The 21,505-nt window shown below is 41.7% G+C and overlaps 1 pseudogene; it reads left to right on the top strand.

The window, feature by feature from the left end:
• The first annotated feature begins 1,142 nt into the window (after nt 1-1,142).
• Nucleotides 1,143-21,199, top strand: LOC101603820 (annotated as a pseudogene).
• The last annotated feature ends 306 nt before the right edge of the window (nt 21,200-21,505 follow it).

A 21,505-nucleotide genomic window follows, 5' to 3' on the forward strand; every position in this document is an offset into this window, starting at 1 on the left:
ACTGGAGGAGTAGAGTTTTCTGAAGACCAGCTTTCTCATAAGTGAAGGGGCACAGCTGGCCAGTACTCTTTCCTCCGTGTGAGGACATGACAAGAAGAAATGCTCTGTAAATCAGGACCAAACACGACCTTCGCAAAGAACCCAACCTTTCTGGTACTCTGAACTCTGGAATTTCAAACAATCTACAGAGCTTTGAAATTCAATCCTTGTTATTGAACCCGCTCTGTTTATAGCATCGTGTTATAGGAGACGTAAATGAAGAGTGGGGAAGACATATAGAATTGCCAGTTAAGAACTTTGCATCTTTCTTTTATTTTTATTTATTTGAGAGCGAGAGAATGGATGCACCAGGACCTCCAGCTAGTGCAAATGAACTCCAGATACATGTGCCCCCTTGGACATCTAGCTAACGTGGGTCCGGGGAAATCAAACCGGGATCCTTTGGCTTTGCAAGCAAACTCCTTAACTGCTAAGCCATCCCTCCAACCCCAAGAATTTTGTATCTTTCTTAAAGTTAAAAATTAAAATGAATTAATGAAGCCTTTTCCAAAAGGGAGTGAAATGACCAGAACTTTAATTCCAGAGTATAGATCAACCAGAGGACCTGAGTTGAATCCTCAGTACCCACATAAAAATGCCAAGTACGTGAGCTGGAAGGATGGCTCAGCAGTTAAGGTACATTGCCTACTAAGCCTAATGACCTGGGTTCAATTGCCCAGTCCTCACATAAAGCCAGATGCACAAAATGGCATTTGCATCTGGAGTTCATTTGCAATGGCAAGGCCATTCTCTCTCCCTCTCCCTCTCTCTCTTTCTTTTTCCTTGCAAATAAATAAATAACTTTAAAAAATGCTAAGTGTGGTAACACATGCCTATAACCCCAGTACCTAGGCAACAAAGGTAGGGGATCTTTGGGTCTTGCTTGCCAGCCAGCCTAGCCTAATTGGTCAGACCTAGGTCAGGCAGGGACAGACCCTATCTCAGAACGAAGTGGACAGTGTACTTGAAGACCAGCCCTCAAGGTTGTCCTCTGGCCTCCACATGCACACATGTACACGTGCAGAGCAGAGCCACAGAGGGTAAGGAAGAGGTCAGAGGACCACGGGCTCTGGGGAGGCATAGTGTGTGACAGGCAACTTGGGATGTATAAAGCTCAGTATGCCAGGACTTCTTCACTGCACGGGGGAGAAGAAGCAGTAGAATTTCATCGGGCCGTGAAAGAAGGGCGTTCAGTAGGGAGGGGATGCGTGCAAAACCTCGCACGTAGCCTCATACAGCCTTACGTTCCTCTCCTGCTGGCCTCCTGTACAGAAAATAAAGATGGACAAAGCTGAATCGCTAGGGATAGGAACCCAGTCAGCTATGGGGCAGCTGGCCTGGCAATTGGCTTAGAGTCTAATGTGAAGGCAGATGTATTGGTTCAGGAGAAGGAGAGAGGGAATCTAACAAGAGAAGTCAACACTTCAATTACAAAATGAGTTTTAACAGGACAGTGAAGAGCTGTGCAAGCCTGTTTAAGGGAATTACCAGTCCTTGCTAAAATGGTATTATGGTGGCTACTCTCATATTACACGCATATTTCCTGATAGCAACCCCAGAATAGGGGACGTGGGAAGATTTTCAACCTTTTACCTACTTCCCCAAAGATAATAACTTTTAGTTCATCTAATACTTTCATACGTAAATCATCCTTACACAGTTGGAGGATATTTCTCAAACTCAAAAGAACCCTTTGGGCATGAGACAAAGGTCTGGAACTCACCAAGCAGGAATGTTAAACATGGGATGAGGAAAGCTCTTCCTCATAGTTAGTAGGTAAGGACTGAAGGCAGAGGGCTTCTTGGAGCCTACATGGAGTGGCCCATTGTCCTTCCTCTTGTGACATTGCATAGCAGGGTCTCAGTCTCCTGGAGCCACAAGAACTCTCTCACATCACTTTCCATCGGAGCCAAAGCTTCCTAAAGAAGCTATCCTTCCCTTTTCTGCAATGCTTACTCTGCCAGGTATTAGGTTGGATTAGTCAGAAATGACATTTCAAATCTCTCACAGCATCAAATCTTGGTCTAATGTCCGCCTAGACTCCAGCCATGTAGACAACGGGAGAATGTGCGCTCCTCTCTCTTGGCACACAGTTCCTGCGAATATGACTCGGTCTTCAAAGGTTCCACTCTAGGTTTCTTGTACCTTTTTTTTTTTTTTTTTTAAATCTTTCAACTCCTTTGCTCAAACAAAACTAGTGATAAGTTCTTTAAGCTCCTTTCTTTTTTTTTTTTTAAATTATTTATTTATTTATTTGAGAGCGACAGACAGAGAGAAAGACAGATAGAGGGAGAGAGAGAATGGACGCGCCAGGGCTTCCAGCCTCTGCAAACGAACTCCAGACACGTGCGCCCCCTTGTGCATCTGGCTAACGTGGGACCTGGGGAACCGAGCCTCGAACCGGGGTCCTTAGGCTTCACAGGCAAGCGCTTAACCACTAAGCCATCTCTCCAGCCCTAAGCTCCTTTATTAAGTGACCTTGAAAAGCTAATGAAGAGGTTTCAATACAGTTTCTTGGGGTCTTAGTAAGAGGGGGAAAAGTGCTGGCGTGTCAACTCCCCAGCACTGGTTGGTCACAAACGCGTGTGGTCCTCCCGGGACAAGGCTGTATCCAGGCAGACGCTGGCTGTGCTGCGGCACTGCACAAAAGTGACGGATGCACTGCAGATAAAATGCAAATCGCTGTCTTCTGGGCAGGAAGCCCATTCAGGGAGGAAATCTTGCCTTTTACTGGAAGCACACCATCCTCCTGTCCACACTCCTCAAACACCGGTCATTTCCACAAAATCAAACTGACAACTGCTGCCTATGAAGGACCACCGTCCTGGAGGGGTGTACTGACCTTCCAGTTTAGTGACCGAATTCTATTTTCTAATGATACAGTCAGCCTCAAGGACCTAGGTGTGGCCGGAACGTGTCCCTTTACTGATTTGTTTCAAACTAGGCCAATGAAACATCCTAAGTAAATCTGACTAAGAATATTTATGACCATTTTAACATGTGCAATTATAGGCTTAAAATCAATAATTCTATGTTAAATACGATCTCAAAAACTAAAAAAAAAAAACAACAACATCAAGTTTCAGAGCATCTATGTTCATGGTATACTCTATTCCCAGCAGCAAATTCCTCCCACAACATGTCTGTGAAATCCTGCTTTAGTGTTTCTGAGACAGGAAGTACAACCACTGTTAATGGATATTAGTGATTGAAAGCTGAAATATTCATCACCTACCTTCTCACGCCCACCCTCTGGTCGTCCACACTCACCCCTACTGCACTGACTCCCCTCCGTTCCTCCGTATGAGTGTTTCACACACGTTGACTTCACAGAAGCGTGAACAGCATTACGGGTCTTATGAAGGAGATGCCGGGCTGTGAGTCAGACCAGGATAGTGCAGGCCTGCAGTAATGCCCTTGCTCCATGCGTACATGCGTACCGAGAACCACTAGAACTAAACTTGCAGTCCCTGTAGTAAATAGAGAAGGCAATGGGTTGCCTACCCACTAGTGATGTGGGCTTCCACGGGGGAAATCCAGTAAGACTAGACCTGAGGAAAATATCCTGATGCTTAAAGCAAAAGACTAATTACAGTTCGTTAATATAAGGGAAACACTATGTCTCAAAATAGGAATGGAGGATTCAGAAGAACAAATGAAGAGAATTCATCAGAGTATTCCTTGGATCAGGAGTGGGTAAGATAGCAGGAAATTTTATTTATAAGTCCTGTAGGAATAAGACCCCAAGTGGATACATGTCATCTGGTCAAAATAAAGACTAAATCATAAAAGTAGCATGGCTCAGCTTGGTCTAGTTGATCTGCTGCTTTCAGGCCCACTGACATTAAGAATGATTTCCCTTTCCAAAAGGAATATGTGGTCAATAAAGAGAACTTGTTCAAAGTTATTTAAAATATTTAACTTATATTCATAAATATTCCTTTAAAATTACACAGTATACACTATGGATCGCCTGTTCCAAAATATTTAATTAAAAATTTATGTTAGTGGGCTGGAGATATAGTTGAGTGGTAGAGCATTTGTCTAGCATGTATGATGTCCTGGGCTCAATGACCAGTACTGTGGAAAGAAAAAGAAAGAAAGAAGAAAGGAAGGAAAGAAGGAAGGAAGGAAGGAGGGAAGGAAGAAAGAAGTGAAGGAAGGAATAGACAAAGAGAGGAAAGAAAGGAAGGAAGGTAAAGGGAAGGAAAGGAGGGAAGGATAAAACAAAGAAATAGAAATAAAAGTAAGGAGGACGGGAGAAAAGAAGGGAGGGGGCGGGAAGGGAAATGCTGGGCCTGGTAGCACACACCTGGAGCCACAGAACTTGAGAAGCAGAGGCAAGAAAATCACTGAAAGTTCGAGACCAACAGCCTGCGCTACACAGCTTTCCAGGGCTACATAATGAGGAATCTCAAAGACAAAGAAAATGGGTGTGTGAGGAGGGGGTCTTCTGTTGCTCTTCCCACAGGTGAAGTTTTAAATCAAATTCTAAGACCAGGTGGAATTTAGGGGGAAACACATGGCGCCATGTCTTTACCCGTTGAGCTCAGCAGGGTGTGATGTTTGTACATGAAAGCTAGATGATGCGCAGGTGACAGACAGCGAAAGCAGGTCACTGTGGTGGTGCCTATAGGTGTACTATCTCGTCTAATTTGGCTCTGGTAATAGTCTTTGAAAAGTCATATCCAGTTTAAGATGAAAAACTCCTGTTATGGAAACAGTGCTGGAGATCTCTGACACTGCACAGCTGAGGAGCCTATATTCCCTGACCCCTTAATCCTTCGCATTCAGAAAGTAGCCACTGCCATCTCAAACACTCAGGCTTGTGCAGCATCTGCAGATGCCTGATCACAAAGGCAGAGGATGTGTCCCCTCTGCTTTGATGCCAGGAGGAGCTCCGTCAACTAAAGTAAGTAGCTCCTCTGCAGTGTACTATATGACCTTTAATAAAGCAATGAATCTATTCATCACCAAAGTGGCAAAGCCAGTTCAGTAGTCAAGGAAAATATCTTCTTTTTCTATTAAAAAAAAAAAAAATATATATATATATATATATATATCAGACCCAATGTCATGTATGACGTGAATGAGAGAAAAATCTAAGTTTTCTACTTTTTTTTGTTTAGGATTTCACTACACGTTTCTCCTGGCAGTGTGAACAGTCTCCCCCACTGATTCAGTTAACTCTGGGGGTCCACCTTGCTTCCTGTATTATTCAGCAGACAGACCTGGCTCTAAATAATGCAAACACGGTTTGAGTCAGCCCTAGCTGTAAGCATCGACCTGAAAAGCCCAGAATGCTCTGTAGATTTGCGATGGATTGCTGAGTTTCCCTCTTAATGATTCGCATCACTGGAAGCACAAGCTCTCCCCCAAGTAGCCAGCCTCATCTCAAATGCTGTATCTTCCCTGAATCCACACCCCGGCATGCTGGATCTGCAGACAGTAATATTCTTTGCAGGTATTGCTTTCTGACCCAGGCTTGTGTGCCTCTCCCCTCTGCCTCTTTGCTCCCTCAAGACTGTCCTCATTCCAAATACTGTGCTTTCCTTTGTTTTCAAATCCATGCACTCCAATCTCCTATCTACTCTGGAAACCCTTACGCTCAGGGAAATGGGGGCAGGTACACATTATGTTGAAGCTGAGCAACTGTGCAAAGCAATGATGGGCTATGACCTGGGGGATTAAAGGAGACTGGCTTGATGCTTCAGTCTGGCTGAGAATAAGGATGGTTTTCTTTCATGTGTGTGTGGTTTTGTTCTCTCTGTGGATGGCAGAGAGTAATTGCAGGGTCCTGAGGGACGAGCTAGCTAAAATGTTGCACTATCTGTTCATAAATGTAATGTCAAATATTATCCAAATCATTTCCAGCTCTTCCCCCACCTTCTGCAAGAGGAAAGACTCAGGCATTTTCCCAAAGGCCCAGGTCTCAGAACCTGCTGGGCCTGCTTCATGTCATACACATAGCAGAGCAACCACCACGCCTACATAGCTTGGCCTGACTGCCAGTTGAGGGGAGGAGGAGAATCTGGGGAGGGACACAAGCATCCTGACCCCCACCTCTAGCTACTTCCTCCACATGTCTACTCTTGCCTAAATCATTTTTGTCCTGTAAAGTAAAACACGATCTGCATACAGAAAAGTGCATAAAATTTAAGCTCACTGTTTAATGAATTATTGCAAAGCAAACATCTGACAATCCATCTACAAGGACAGAAAGAGAAAAATCTCTCGCATTCTAAAGACACTCAACATATTGTTCTTAATCAGAATTCTTGCCTATATCCTCGAGTAACCCTGACTTCACTTGGATGGTAACTATCTCATTACATTTCACAAGAGCTCTAATACTTATGCATGGATCTCTAAATAATGTAGCTTAGCATTGCTTATTTTTGACCTTTACACAAATGGGATTATACATCATGTATTTTCGTACCTTCTTCCTTCCTCCTCTCATTATTATGTTTTTAAGATTCTTCAGTAGCCTCTTGTAATGGATAGTTAACAGGCAATTATTACTTTCCATCGTTGGATCTTGTTCTTTATATAAAATATTAAAATACACTACTCATGTTGATGAAGCTGTGCTTTTCTTATTTGGGATAGTATTTAAAAAAAAAAACAAAAACCTCCTGGAAACATTTTTAGGCATAGTTCACCTTAAAAGACTTTAAAAGTTGCATGCACACACAAAAATGAGTGTCTGACTCAAAGCCAAAAGAAACTCTGAAGACTGAAGTCAGAGTGTTCGGTTTCTGTGTGTTCCTTTCCCATTGTTTGAAGTGTATAATCAATGCAGAAAGGAAGTGTGAGAGTCCTATTTCCTTACCAGTCTGTCTGCCCCATGTTTTTATTTTTTCTTCTCAACTGGAATTGTTTTTACAATAGTATCTAAGGAATCCGGGGTCATAAAAGACTTTGATCCCAAGATCAGCTCATACCATCTGAGTTCCAGGACAGTCACACTTCTGCTTGTTTGGAAGCGGATCTTGAGAAAGTGGCATGACCAACTCAACAAGCCTCTGCTTCCTTTCATGCAGAATACAAATGGGAGTAAATTACTATGCATAGATTACAAGATATGCAAGGCATTTACCTTACACGCCCTTAAGTAAATTTTTGGATTTTTTTATATGCGTCTGGTGTGTGACGGGGCGCATGTATGCATGCCACAGCACATGGCCAGACTGAAGGATCTGATCTCTGCTCCCACCTTCATGGAGACAAGATCTCTCTTCTTTTTGCTGCTGGGAAGGCCAGTGTAGCTGGCCAATGAGCTTCTGGATTCCCCTGGTCTTGCCTTCCATTGCCAAAGCCATTTTAGGATTAGAGACACATGCCTGGCTTTGTATCCTGTTTTACATTGGTGCTGGAGATCCAACTGGAGTTGCAGATTTGCAGAGCAAGCCCCTTTAAGCACTCAGTCATTTCCCCAGCCCATAGCTATTTCATTAAGCATTTATAAACTTTGGGAAATAGGTTGGTGCTTTATTGTTTCCATTTCCCAAACTTACTGAAATGAATAAATGAAATAGTTTCGAGGTGCTTACAAAGGGAATGCACGTATGGCACACGTTTGTTGTAATTGATCATGTTTCACCACAACCTGGGAATGATTTTTTTAAGTGATTTTTAGGGGCTGAAGAGATGGCTTAGCAGTTGAGGCACTTGCCTGCAAAACCAGAGGACCCAGGTTCGATTCCCTAGGACCCATATAAACCAGATGCACAAGATGGCACATACCTTTGGAGTTTGTTTGCAGTGGCTGGAAGCCCTGGCCTTTCCATTCTCTCTCTCTCTCTCTCTCTCTCTCTCTCTCTCTCTCTCTCTCTCTTCCTCTCTCTCTCCCTCTCATAAATAAAATAGTTTACAGTGATTTTTAGAGACCAATGTGTTTTGTGCATCTCTGGTCAAGTGAGCATACCTGATTTTGTCACCCAATTTACTTATGTCTTATTCCTTTTTTTGAATTTGTTTCCATAAAAGTGAAACTAACTGGGAACACAGCTAATGCAGAATCCAAACTGAGTTCCCACTCAGATTTAGTAACCTTCTTTAAAACATCTTTCAGTCCCTTGCTTAAAACACAGTGCAAAACTGAAACACAGATTTTAAAAGTAGCTCATATTTAAATGTGCCCCATGTCCCTGTAAAGTGGGGCTTAGAGCTAAGTGATCCATTGAGTCTATATTTAGGTTACTTAGAAAAATAGAGAGAAGAATGTGGGGATTTTTATGGCTGTGCATAAGATCTATTTTTTCTTCATGTCTCAGGTCTGAGTCTCACGCACATCATTTCACTTTGACAGGTCTGTGAAGAGTCTTCCACAACCCTGGCTGACGGCCTTTCTCTTGCCACAGGCTTAAGGACTAGCCATACACTCACCTTAATTCCACCAGTTCAAATAGGAGGAGACCCCCAGAAGAGGCGTGAGGCGCAGCTCAGGCAGCTGAGAATCCCAGGGAGAGCGGCTCTTCCCTCATCCCAGCCGTGCACCTCCCAGCTGTGCCCTGCTTCCATCTCTCAACTGCCAGCAAGACAGAGCGTCTCACCAACTAGAGGAAGATGCAGTAGGCACCACAGCAGTGGACTCAGAGTCAGAGAAAAGAGAGATGCATGAGGGTCATGGCGCAAGGCAAATAGTCACTGAGTACAGACCTCATGTAATACAGCTTACGAAAACTCAGATCCAGACTGATGGAATGGCTTAGCGGTTAAGGCATTTGCCTGCAAAAAACTAAGGAACCTGGTTCCATTCTCCAGGACCCACGTAAGCCAGATGCACAAGGGGGCACATGTGTCTGGAGTTCATTTGCAATGGCTAAAGGCCCTGGCACACCCATTCTCTCTTTCTATCTGCCTCTCTCTCTCTCTCTTTCTCTGAAATAAATGAATAAATAAATAAAAGCCTCAGATCCACCAAACAGTCATGGAGTGCTCCGCCTTGTTCACGCACATCACTGATAATGCAGCCTTGTTTCCACAAAGACTGAGAACACCTGTCCCCTAACTGCTCAGTTTCCCTTTGGCATGGCAGTTTCTGAAATCTGGTTTACTTTCCAATTTTTCTCCCTTGCTTAATTTTTTTTAAATTTTTTTTTCATTTAGTATAAATTGAATGCCATGGGGCTGATGCCCTGGGAAGTTATATACGATCTTTAGCTCATCAGGTCTGTCTGATGGGCTGATTCCCCTGTGTGCTTGAACACCATGTGAGGAGAGGTGAGAGTGTGCAGCTCAGAAGGGAGTTGGGAGAAGGACGGGGTGCAGAGAGATGGCGATCCTGAGTCTGGGGGGAAAACAAAGGCCATGTCAGCACAGTAGCCATTGATAAGCAGCCGTTACTACCAGGCCGTACACCAAGCCAGGCCTGTAATCACCAATGCACCTGCATTTCCCAACCCCGGAATTAGATACAATAAAATGTGATGTAATATGACACCACACGATGTATCCTTCCCACCCTCGGCACATCCCCAGGTCATCACGAGCAGAGGGCCTGCCTATGGTAGGAGTGACTATAACGTAACAGGCTTGAGCTGACGGTGTGGTTCGTGAAATCTCTGTGCTTGATTTAGTCATCCACAGTGCAGTCCAAGGTAACCTGAGGGATTTTACCACAACTTCAGTGCTCCTCTAAAAGAACAATGAAGATTCATGTTCTGAAAGTGCACTATGATGTCAAGGCAATTTGTTTTCTAGATGAAAGTTTTAGAATAATGCTCAGAGTAGCAAGATACTCCCTCCCAACAACATAGTGGGCATCATTTTTGAAATGCTCTACAGATGTAAGATGCCAAGTATAATGATTGCAGGGAGGAAAGATAAAGACCAAAAGAAAATAACTACTGGGAAATGAGGCACAAGTTAAGGGAAATCAGGTTTTCATATTAGCAGACAGCCAGCAATCTCAGAACTACAATGGCTAAAATATAACAACGGTGCCTGCTAAGAAATGTTATCCTCATGAGTCCTAACCCATTTGGGAGCAAAGACTATTATCCTCAGCTACAGTAACAATTACTAAAGACTTTACTATGTGTTGGACAATATAAAAGGGATTTACGTGCCTAACAGCCAAGTCTTTCCTAAGGTTGCAAGGTAAATATTGCCATGTTCATTTGCCAGTGAACAAACTGAGGTCCTGAGAGGTTCAGTACCTTACATGGGATCACAGCCTGAGTGATGAATGACAGACTAGACATGGAAATGAAGTTCTGCCTCACTCCAAAACCTAGTTTATTCATAGTCGTTATGCTTGCTCATAGTTCTCTTTCTCTAGAGGAGAATTCATTCACACCTTCCTTCATTGAGATGCCACTCAAAAGTGTCGTATGTATCAGATGCTGTCCTTGATGCTGAAATGATAGTAATGAAACACGTGGATGTCACATTCCACTTATCATCAATCAACAACCAGTAAGACAGGGAGTGAGAGCAATGGGTTACTGCTTTCCATAAGGTAGTCAGGGAAGCCTTCTTGAAGGAAATGGCAATGAGCTCTGTAACTGAATAAGGGGAGAGCAAGATAGCCATGTAGGAGAAGCGTTTTCTAGGCAGAGGAGAAAGGCAGTGAAAATGTTTTAAGATGTATGTACCCATTTGATAGTGAAGGAGCAGCAGGGTTGGAACTGGGGAGAGGATGAAAAATACTCCCTGGAAGATAGAACTAAGTGTGGCGAGGGAGGGTATCACCATGGGGTATTTTTTATAATCATGGAAGTTGTTAATAAAAAAGAGGGGACTGGAGAGATGGCTTAGCGGTTAAGCGCTTGCCTGTGAAGCCTAAGGACCCCGGTTCGAGGCTCGGTTCCCCAGGTCCCACGTTAGCCAGATGCACAAGGGGGCGCACGCGTCTGGAGTTCGTTTGCAGAGGCTGGAAGCCCTGGCGCGCCCATTCTCTCTCTCTCCCTCTATCTGTCTTTCTCTCTGTGTCTGTCGCTCTCAAATAAATAAAAAAAATTTAAAAAAAATTTAAAAAAAGAGGAGGAAACAATCATGACATCAAAATAAAAGAGAGACTGAGAGGGGAGGGGATATGATGGAGAAATGGAGTTTCAAAGGGGAAAGTGGGGGGAGTGAGGGCATTACCATGGGATATTGTGTACATCATAGAAATTGTTAACAAAAAAATTGTAAAAAAAAAAAAGAAGTGAAGAAATGTTTTATGTTGGTTAAAGATAATGAATTCATTTTGGATGTCCTGAATGCCCCAAAAGTTTCATTTTAAAATAATTAATTTTATGATATTTAAATTTTACCTCAAAATTACTAAAATGTAAATTTTTTAAATCTAGGAACAGTTAGTGCCAATTTTATACAATAAAGCCTTAACAATGTAGTGGCATTGGCTGGTTCACTGTGGGCTTGATGCTTCACAACAAGGTCTTGGTATATTGTTGCGTTCTAGCAATCCTCAAATGGTAACCCAGTCTTAGTTTCTTAATCAAGTGTTGCATAGCCATTTCCTTCTAACAGAAACCTTCTCTCCTGGAGGAAGGATAGAAGCTCTTGTGATTTATAAGGGTCAGGGAGCTAACAAAGTTATAAGATTCACAAAGCCCCTTCCCAAGATCATCTATAGGCAGTCCCAGTTTTGTAGGAGGGGAAACTTTCAATCTAGCCCAGCTGCCGGCAGGTGATGTATGGACCCCCAGGGATGCAACTTTCATGAGCTTTCACCCATCCTGAGATGGACTTTCTACTGATACAAATACCAGAGTCATCTACAATCCTGTAACACCTTTTCCATATTTGTGTCAGGAATCCCTCACTCACGCTCCTGTAACATACTCCTATAAGTAATCCTCACTTATGCCAGTAACTCCCATATGCGTGTAAATAACTCCTCTAGGGAACGTCTCACCCTTGTTTCTGTAAGTAACCCCAGTAAACTCACTGGTTTGCTGAGCTAGAACTGGATGGTACTGTTTTCTTGGTCTGGGTGAGTAGACATCCCAGGAAAAGTCACTCAACACTCAGTCAGAAGCTTCCTGATGTTCATGGAAGATGAATGAAGATGCTCAGTGACAGTGAATTAGCACCTAAGAAGCAAGTTAAATACCTCTCATACCAGAAGATTGATCAGTGAGACTGAGAAGTGACAAACAATTAAATACACTTGATAAGCACTCACTTGCCTTCTATTCACTTTCATTTGATCCAGACTTCCTTGCAATTCCTTTCCCTTTTCTTCCTTAAATGTGAGACTCTTTTGAGTCCTTTCTAAACCTAAGTGAAAGACTATCCATGCATCCATAGGTCATACTTTGTTGTCTAACTAGGAAATGAAACTTCATCTCCTTGCGTCTAGCACCACACTCTTACCAGAGTCAGCAGACTTGGGCCCTGGCAGAGCCACCTTCCTGCTTTGTAAACTGTGCTGTAATCTTGCATGAGGTGCAGGAACGCTTGCTCTTCATTCCCTGAATCACTGAAGCAGCCCCTATGAATTCAAAATGCTCTGCTCTCCAGTTTTTTCAATAAATAATTATTGATCCCCCATTGTATGTCAGGATTTCTGAGAAATGGCTGGGCAATGGCAGTAAGACATCAACATTGTCCTTTCAAAGAGCCGTACAAAGTAGGAAGTCTCATGCAATGCATTTCACATCAAACATCCCACTTCTGAAAGTATGCAATCGAAAATATTAAAAAATCTGAAACTGTTTGAACACTTACATGGCTCCACACATCAGTTTCCAACCCCTGACTTCATGTGAAAGGCTGCTGTCAAATTGCAGGTACACGCACACAAAAAAGAGAGAGACAGAGAGAGAAACATTGCACAAAATCACCTTCTGGTTATGTCAGGTTGTGTTCATCAGGTGAATATGACATATAAATAAAATCTGGCAGTTGTTGACGTATCCTCGCTGTTAAGCCTGCCTGCTGTCCTAAGTTATAACTCAAAAAATATAATCTAATCTTTTCTTTTTTTTTTCTTTACTTCTTCCTTTATTTTCTTTGGTTGCCAGCCTAAATCCAAAGCATGCTTGCCCTGATTCTCCGGGACTTTCCCACCATTTTCTCAGTAAACTCCCTCTGCTTTACTCAAAAAATATTCATATTTAGATCTGGGTTTCAACCCACAAGGAATCTCAATATCTATATGTGAATGTCTCAGAATCTGAAAGCATATTAAATCTGAAACATTTCTTGGGCCACAAGCATTTTTGAATAAGGGACACTCACTGTACAAGCACTATTGCTGAAGTTGACATAGAGGTTACTATACTAAAGGAGAGTGATAAGTTTTGCCGTGGTTAGAATGGCATTAAAATTTTTGTAGACAATGATGGTTCTTTTCAACTCAAAAGGGCATATGTCTATGAGTGCCCAGCCAAGTGAAACCACTTCTCAGGTCCTGCTTTTATCAGACACACTGAGTGAAAACAACTATTATCATCTTATCATCAGAAACTGTATGACCATAATTTGAAAGAAGACATAGTGATTTGAAACACATTTCTAAATTATAAAGGAACCGTGCAGAACTGAGTTAAATCACAGTGATTTTTACTACAACTCCGAAATAAGCTTAGCATTTTCACAATTCTCTTAGGAGACACATTCTTTTTTACATGAAAATCTCCATATACACTTTGGCTATCTCTAATCCAGCACCCTCACAGTCACAAGCAGGTGGGAGAGCCTTCGAAACAGCCTTTCAAGTAGACCCTGTCACCTTTAGCACGCACATCCAACACTGGAAGTTGATTCTATGAGCAAAATTGTTCCTATCCATCCCTCTGCTTCTCTGTTAACCACTTCAGCTTTATGCAAGCTCCAACTCTGTCTGCCACTGCTCTCTTTCAAGTACTCTCTCTCCTAGTTTTACCCACCTCACTATAGAATTCACTTCAGGAAAAAAAAAAAATAAATAACAGGACCAAAAAAAGAAAAGAAGCAAAACTGAATTTGTCTTTAAAAGTTCATCGGACCTGCCTTCTGCATTTACTTATGATCCTATCTATCCACCTGTTATGAACCAGCTTACACACACACACACACACACACACAAGCTTCTTCTAATTGTGTCAAATCCCATCAGCCTCTCTGTTTTTTGAACCCTGGAAGCAGTTACTGCCCATATTCTGGCTGTCCCTGAGCAGTGAGAGCCCCCTCAATGTCATCCTCACCCACTTACTTTCCGGCACTATTTTCCACATCCTGAACCACTGACCCCCTCCCCAGTCTTCACTTGTCAAATCCTCACAGTGAAAAGCACTGCCATTCTTAAAGACACTGTGTGTCAAAACTACATGTCTACCACAGCAACGGTGTCATTCTTTGCTTTTGTGTCTCCAGCATGTGGATAAATAGTAGCGGCCTCAACACACAGGATGAGTAGGTAGGTGTTGACGGACTGCTCATTTCCTATGCCGCACTTCGCTGTTCTCTTTGGAATTATATAATCCTTCAAACCTATAGTAAAAGAATCAATTGCATTTTATGTTCTGCCCCTTGATTAATTTCCTCTCAACTGTTGCCCTGCCTAATTACATTGGGCCTCTTTGAGCCCATCTTGTTATTGGCTGATTCAAAGGCATGTTTGTTTGTGGAGCCCATTTAAATTTCCACTCTGCAGGGTAATTGCTGATGATGTTACTGAAGTAAACAGTTGAGGAAAGCTGCCAACGTGTGTGGGATGAATTCATCACTGCGAGAGCATTGCTCTGCCAAGCATGCACAGAAATCATGAAATATTCAGGATGGAAGCCAACCTGCTCATGCAGAAGAAGACATCTTAGCAGATCTGTGACTCAGCGTAGCTCCGGCTCCACTAATGCACCGCTGGTGACTGGAGGAGGAAAGAGTGCATCGCGGCAGGCCTGTTTTTGGTTACAGAAAGAGAGTAGAAAACCCTGCCTGGGATTGGAGTGTGACCTGAAGTCTAGACACTGAGTGGAAATGAGTGCTATGCTGCCCACGGAGCAAGAGTGTAACATGCATGTAACCTCTGTGTCACACACATGAGAACTGTTCTGAGAAGCAAGCAGGCCAAGTGTGATCTCGGCCAGTCATGGCCACCAACCATTCTAACCCTCTCCACATCCATGATCAAGCTGTACAAACCCCAAGCTTCTGACATAACAGATGATCCTGCTGGCAGATAGAGTTGTCTGCCCACTTCAAGTCCATTCTTTCAAGAGTCCAGTACTCATTACTAAGAGAGTGGAGTGCCCAACTAGATCAGCTCAAGGTCCGATATAAATAAAATGGCCAAGGTGTTGCATATCTCACTGTTTAAAATGAGCTTGCAGACACAGAGAAAAATCAACTCCTACCAAATCAGAGAGCAAGAGCCTCAGAGGCCCCCAACACCTCAGCACTGAAGCAGACCAAAAATGAACCCAACATGGCTCAGGGAAATTTTGCGGAAGAGGGGGCGGAAAGAATGTCAGAGCCACATGTTGGGTCATGATTTGCAGAGTCATTTATCATACCAATAACTGTAGGCTAACTCCACAATGCACGACCCATTTACATCAACAAGGAGGGTCCAATGGGAGGGGGTAGATCATGGATGAGCCTAAACAATGGTACCAAATTGCCTGTATTTGCTGAAAAGAAAACTGATAAATTAAATTTTAAAAAACAAAAAATAAAATGAGCTTGCAGGGCTGGGGAGATGGCTTAGTGGGCAAAGCACTTGCCATGCAACCTGAGTTTGGATCGTCATAACCATGTCAATGCTGGGCATACGGTGCAGGCCTATGATCTCAGCACTCAGGAGGCAGAAACAGGAGGGTAGCCAGGGCAAGATGACTAGAAGAATAAGTGGCGTCCCTGTAGAGAGACCTTATGTCTATAAATAAGATGGAGAGCAGTTGAGAGAAGCACCCAACAAAATTTACCTCTGGGCTCCTGTGCACGTGTACCTGCACATGCGTGTGCACTCATACACATGCATGCATACACCACACACACTTACACACAGAAAAAGAAATCAACCAACATAAATTCAGGTCTTTATTATTTTTTTATTATTTCCTCAGTACTAGGACCTTCTATCCTTCAAGTTTACAAGTCTTTCTCTTCTGAAGCTTCTTAATGTCACAGATGAAAGTTTCACAAGCCAGAGTTTTATCCTACAACTAGAAATATGGCTCAGAATTACAAATGCATCTGAGATAGGTGACCAGTGACTTATAGTCACACCAGAAAAGGATCACAAAGCCATCCCACCCAAACTGGGTCCTCCTGGCAGCAAGAAGCCACAATGAAAGATGGCACACACAGATTCCTCCTCTCCTAGGCAAAGAGAGTGTTCACTACTAATACTACAGCATCACTTGGAACTGATGTAGAAAACAGACCCAAACAGGCAGCCGTGGCTGCTAAAGACAGCCATTCTACTTAAGCACTCTTGTCCGCACCATCTTCTGTGACATTGTAAGATACTAAGATAACCACCAAACAAAACTGACTTTAAAGTTTTTGGTTCAGAGTAAAACAAAGGCTAATCTATTTTACTTAACTCTCCATCCCCGCAATATTTCATGAACATGATAAAAAAGAATGTAAAAACACAAAAAATCTACATCTGTGTTTAAAAAAAAAAAAAAAAGAGAAGGTGTGGGCTGGAGAGATGGCTTAGCGGTTAAGTGCTTGCCTGTGAAGCCTAAGGACCCTGGCTGGAGGCTCAACTACCCAGGTCCCACGTTAGCCAGATGCACAAGGGGGCGCACGCGTCTGGAGTTCGTTTGCAGAGGCTGGAAGCCCTGGCGCACCCATTCTCTCTCTCTCCCTCTACCTGTCTTTCCCTCTGTGTCTGTCGCTCTAAAATAAATAAATAATTTAAAAAAATATATTAAAAAAAAAGAGAAGGTGTGTCTTTCATATGAACAGTTTTCAAAGCATTTCTTCAAGAAAGAGTGCTGGCCAGACCACAGTGAGGGCTCCCCTGTCTAGTACTTGGTTTTAGATAGATAGAGGGAGCTGCTAGGAAGACAGCTGGGACCCAAGTGAACCTCACTGTGACCAGTGGTCCAGGGGGACAGAGAGCTAATGACATCATCCAACCACCGCTGGGGAGCGGGGCAGGGCTGATATCTGGAGCAGTGTCTGTGCTGCCCTTCCGAGCTTCTGCTGGGCGTGGGGCTAAGGACGCATGTGGGGCAGCAAGAAGGTCAATCACCTTTAAGTGGAAGAAAACATGAAGATCCAAGCCAATCACCTCTCCTGAAAATTAAGTCTTATTAATTTTATACAAGAATTTTCTGGTATTTTTTTAAGTAGTATCTCACTCCAGCCCAAGCTTACCTGGAATTCTCTATGTAGTCTCAGACTGGCCTTGAGCTCACAGTGATCTTTCTACCTCTGCCTTCTGAGTGTTGGGATTAAAGGCATGTGCCACCATTCCTGAACTGTGAAATAAATGTTTAATTTTAAAGCAAGGACAAAAAATTAAATTTATATTATTCACAAAATCTAAATTATGGAATTAACCTGGGATTCCAACAACAGAGGAACAGACAAAGAAAATTTAGTTTACAAACACACTTATATTACTTCAGTCATAAATAAGAATGATGTCATACATTAGTGAGAAAATAGATGCAACTAGAATAACTATCTTAAGCAAATTAAGCTAGCTAATTTCAGAAAAATAAATACTGTATGCTTTTTCTCATTTGTAGCTCCTAGATTTTAAATAATCATGTAAAATCATACACACACACACACACACACACACATATATATATATATATATATATATATATATATATTTAAATGAAATTATATAGGTTTAATGTAGGTTTTAGGACAAAGGGGAAAAACTATAGGGGGAAGGGAAAATAACACAAAGAACAGTACAAGGAAGTTGGGATATGCTCAATGCAAAATATGTATCTGGACAATTTTTTGAAAATTAAATTAAAAATTTTAAATCAATACAATATTAATTCCCCCAAAATACTCCCACAAAGGCAATTTTTTGAAGAAAAAAGAATAAAAGTTTTAAAACAAATACATTATACATATATATTAAGATATTTAAAAAATGCTATAGGTGCAGACATAAAATATTCAAGTTAATATATAATTAATGTGTATGGAACAAAACTAAAATCTATATGATAAATCCCTGAGATATAAATAAGTCTAGTGGATTAATATGAGGAAAACAAATTCACAAATAACATATAAACTTCTGATGACCATCAAATGCATTAATAAAATATTTATACATGCCAACATCAAAAGTACTAATTCTATTTTTAAAATGGTAAAAAATTGCATAATTATAATTCATCACTAACAAGAGTCAGGAGATGGCCATGTAGTACCTGAACAATATCAGGAGATACAGATATTTAAAATTATGTATCAAAATAGTTAATGTACATCCCATTTTACATTATCCAATGTCTAGAAATAATTTTAATATGATAATTAAAAATATACCCAAAAATGATCTTGAAGAGTACCTACTGTCTAAACTATTAAAAGAATTAGAATTAGCTTAAATGCTTAGCTTCAAAACTAATAAAAATGAAACAGTTACATGCAGTCACTAAAAGTCTGTGACTGGGCTGGGAGTGTTGTTTAGTGGTAGAGCACTTGCCAAGCATAATGCTCTGAATTCATTCTTTAGCAGATTAAAAAAAAACAAATAAATAAATATGTGATTGGTTATTTAAAAATAATTAATAAAAATGTATCTGTGGTGATTTGGATGTGGGATGTCTCCCAAAGGCTCATGTGTTTGAATACTTAACCCTTAATTTGTGTGTGCCGCTTGGGCAGAATGTGGAGCCTTTGGAAGTCAGAGCCTTGCTGGAAGAAGCATGTCACTGGGGGGTGGATCTTGAGGTGTTATGTCCAGCTCTGCTTCCCACACTTAGCAGAATTTTTTGTTTCTTTCCTGCTAATGTGAAGATGTGATGCTGGCTATCTGTCTTGTCATGCTTCCTCTGCCATGATGACCCTTCCTTTCCAATCTGTAAGCTGGACATAAATTCTGTCCTCCCATAAACTGCTCTGCTCAGGTATTTGTCCTGGCAGCCTGAAAGTAACTTCTACAGTATCCTACCAAAACAGCACATTTGAAAAACAATGTATTGAGATCATGACCTAATTCTGTTATATTTGCATTTACTCACTCAATTGTTCATTTGCAGAGTCACAGAACTTGCATTTCAGAGGAAATCTGTACTTTATATTTGACAACAGGCATATTTGAAGACAAGATCTCAAAATGTTCATTCTGATTTTCTCAAGCTGGATGTGTATCAACTTTCCTATTTTTTCTAGGCTAAAGCTGTAAAAATGGAAAGGTTATTTTGAATGACACTTAGAAATAATAATGGCAGGGCTGGAGAGATGGCTTGACGGCTAAGACATTTGCCTACAAAGCCAAAGGACCTCTGTTTGATTCCCCAGGACCCACATAAGCCAGATACACAAGGGGGTGCATGAGTCTGGAGTTCATTTGCAGTGGCTGGAGGCCCTGGCAAGCCCATTCTCTCTCTCTCTCTCTCTTTCTCCCTCTGCTTTTTTTCCCTCTCTCTCTCTCACACACAAATAAATAAAATTAAAATAAAGTTTTGAAAAAATTATAATGGCATGGTTGAATTTTGACAAATTATCATCTACTAAACAGATTTCTCAACATTAGTCATTGAAAGGAATCACTTTCAAATAAGCTTCCACATTTAGCTTACAACTAAATTAATGGGTTGTTTTGCTTAATTATTGATTGAATACATTTTATGGTTGAATTTGTTTCCTCTAGAAATCAATGTGGAATAAAAAGAAGGAGGACTTAAGAAGATGACAAAAAAATACTAAAGTAAATTCATACAGGAAAATAACCATTTTCTTCCATTCTCCATTTTGTATAGAATGAAGCCTCAGTAAGCTATCAAATGTAATTGCATTGACCCAAAATTCAATTGAGATTCAAGGGACATTTCCTAAGATACATTTTAATCACAAGAAAATGTTCTTCTCAAGTGAAAGGCAGTGATAGTCTTCAGGTTTTAAGAAGTTGCAAATTTGGTTGCCCTCTTGCTTGGAAGACTTCCTTCTAGATAGTACGATGAAAGGTAATGTAATTTGTATATAAAGCATTATATATTAATATTGCCGATTCTAGATTGATATCTCTTGAATTTTCTCCACAACTCAAGATTTTGAATTCATTGTCACTCTTACAATTTTAACATATTTAAAGACATCTCTAGCACTGGGCTCTTGGTTCTGCTCCATTTGAGCTAGTGTTTTTTGTTTTTCGTTTTTTTCATTGAAGCAATTCACTGAATCTCTCCGAGAGGGTATATGTATACCTCAAGATTATTTAGTTAATGCTAAATATTATATGATATTTCCAGATTGTCACAGTTCTTTTTGTTTTGGGGAATAAACATGAATGTGGTTACCATAACACCAAGAGCCAGATTTTAACTTTAATCTGTGATAGACTTAATAGTAGCCATCTTTCTCAAAGAAGGATGTTTCAAAATAGCCAAGGAACACACCCTGTATTGCACCTGTGCCAAGCTGTCTAACCCTAAATGCACCATAAAGTGTGCATCAGAGCAAAGGGAATCATCCACACCTTCAAAATGGAGCACAGCCTCCGAAGTCCCAGCTATTGCTACAATCCAAAAGAAGATGGTGATTGTGGGTGATGGTGCCTGTGGCAAGACCTACCTACTTATCGTCTTCAGCAAGGTTCACTTTCCAGAGGTCTAGGTCCCTACTGTCTCTGAGAACTACATTGCAGACATTGAGGTGAACGGCAAGCAGGTAGAGCTGGCTCTCTATGGCCGGATAAAAGGACTATGATCGCCTGTGGCCTCTCTCCTACACCAACACAGACGTCATCCTCATGGGCTTCTCCACTGACAGCCCTGAGAGCCTGGAAAACATTCCTGAGAAATGGACCCAGGTGAAGAGGTGAAGCACCTCTGCCCCAATGTGCTCAGTCTTCATGGGGAATAAGAAGGACACAGGGCAAGATGATCACACCCGGAGAGAGCTGGCCAAGATGAAGCAAGAGTCTGTTCAATCGGAGGAAGGCCCGGACATGGCAAACACAATCATTGCCTTTGGCTACCTTGAGTGTTCAGCCAAAACCAAGGAAGGGCTGCGGGAGGTATTTGAAATGGCAACTCCCGCAGGCCTCCAAGTCCAAGAGTAAGCGCCAGAGGGGCTGCCCCGTTCTCTGAGGCTCCCCAGGCCGGGTCCTCTTCTCCTTTTTCTCTCATCACATTCGCTTGTCTATTGAGGAATATCAGTCCAGGGATGGCAGCAGCCATGTGTAAGACCCCACAATAAAGCATTCTCATGAACATGAAGATGGAAAGAATTCTTAAATCTGGAGTCAATGCCTAGCTTATCCCAGGCTGGCAGTTACTAATGATGTGACAATTTAAAGCTGTCAGGTTGCTTTTTCCACTCTGTGATTTTCTTTATGTCTATGATAATTCCACATTCAAACTTTTCA

The sequence above is a fragment of the Jaculus jaculus genome, chromosome 12 (genome assembly GCF_020740685.1).
Source record: "Jaculus jaculus isolate mJacJac1 chromosome 12, mJacJac1.mat.Y.cur, whole genome shotgun sequence".
NCBI classification, from domain to species: Eukaryota; Metazoa; Chordata; class Mammalia; order Rodentia; family Dipodidae; genus Jaculus; species Jaculus jaculus.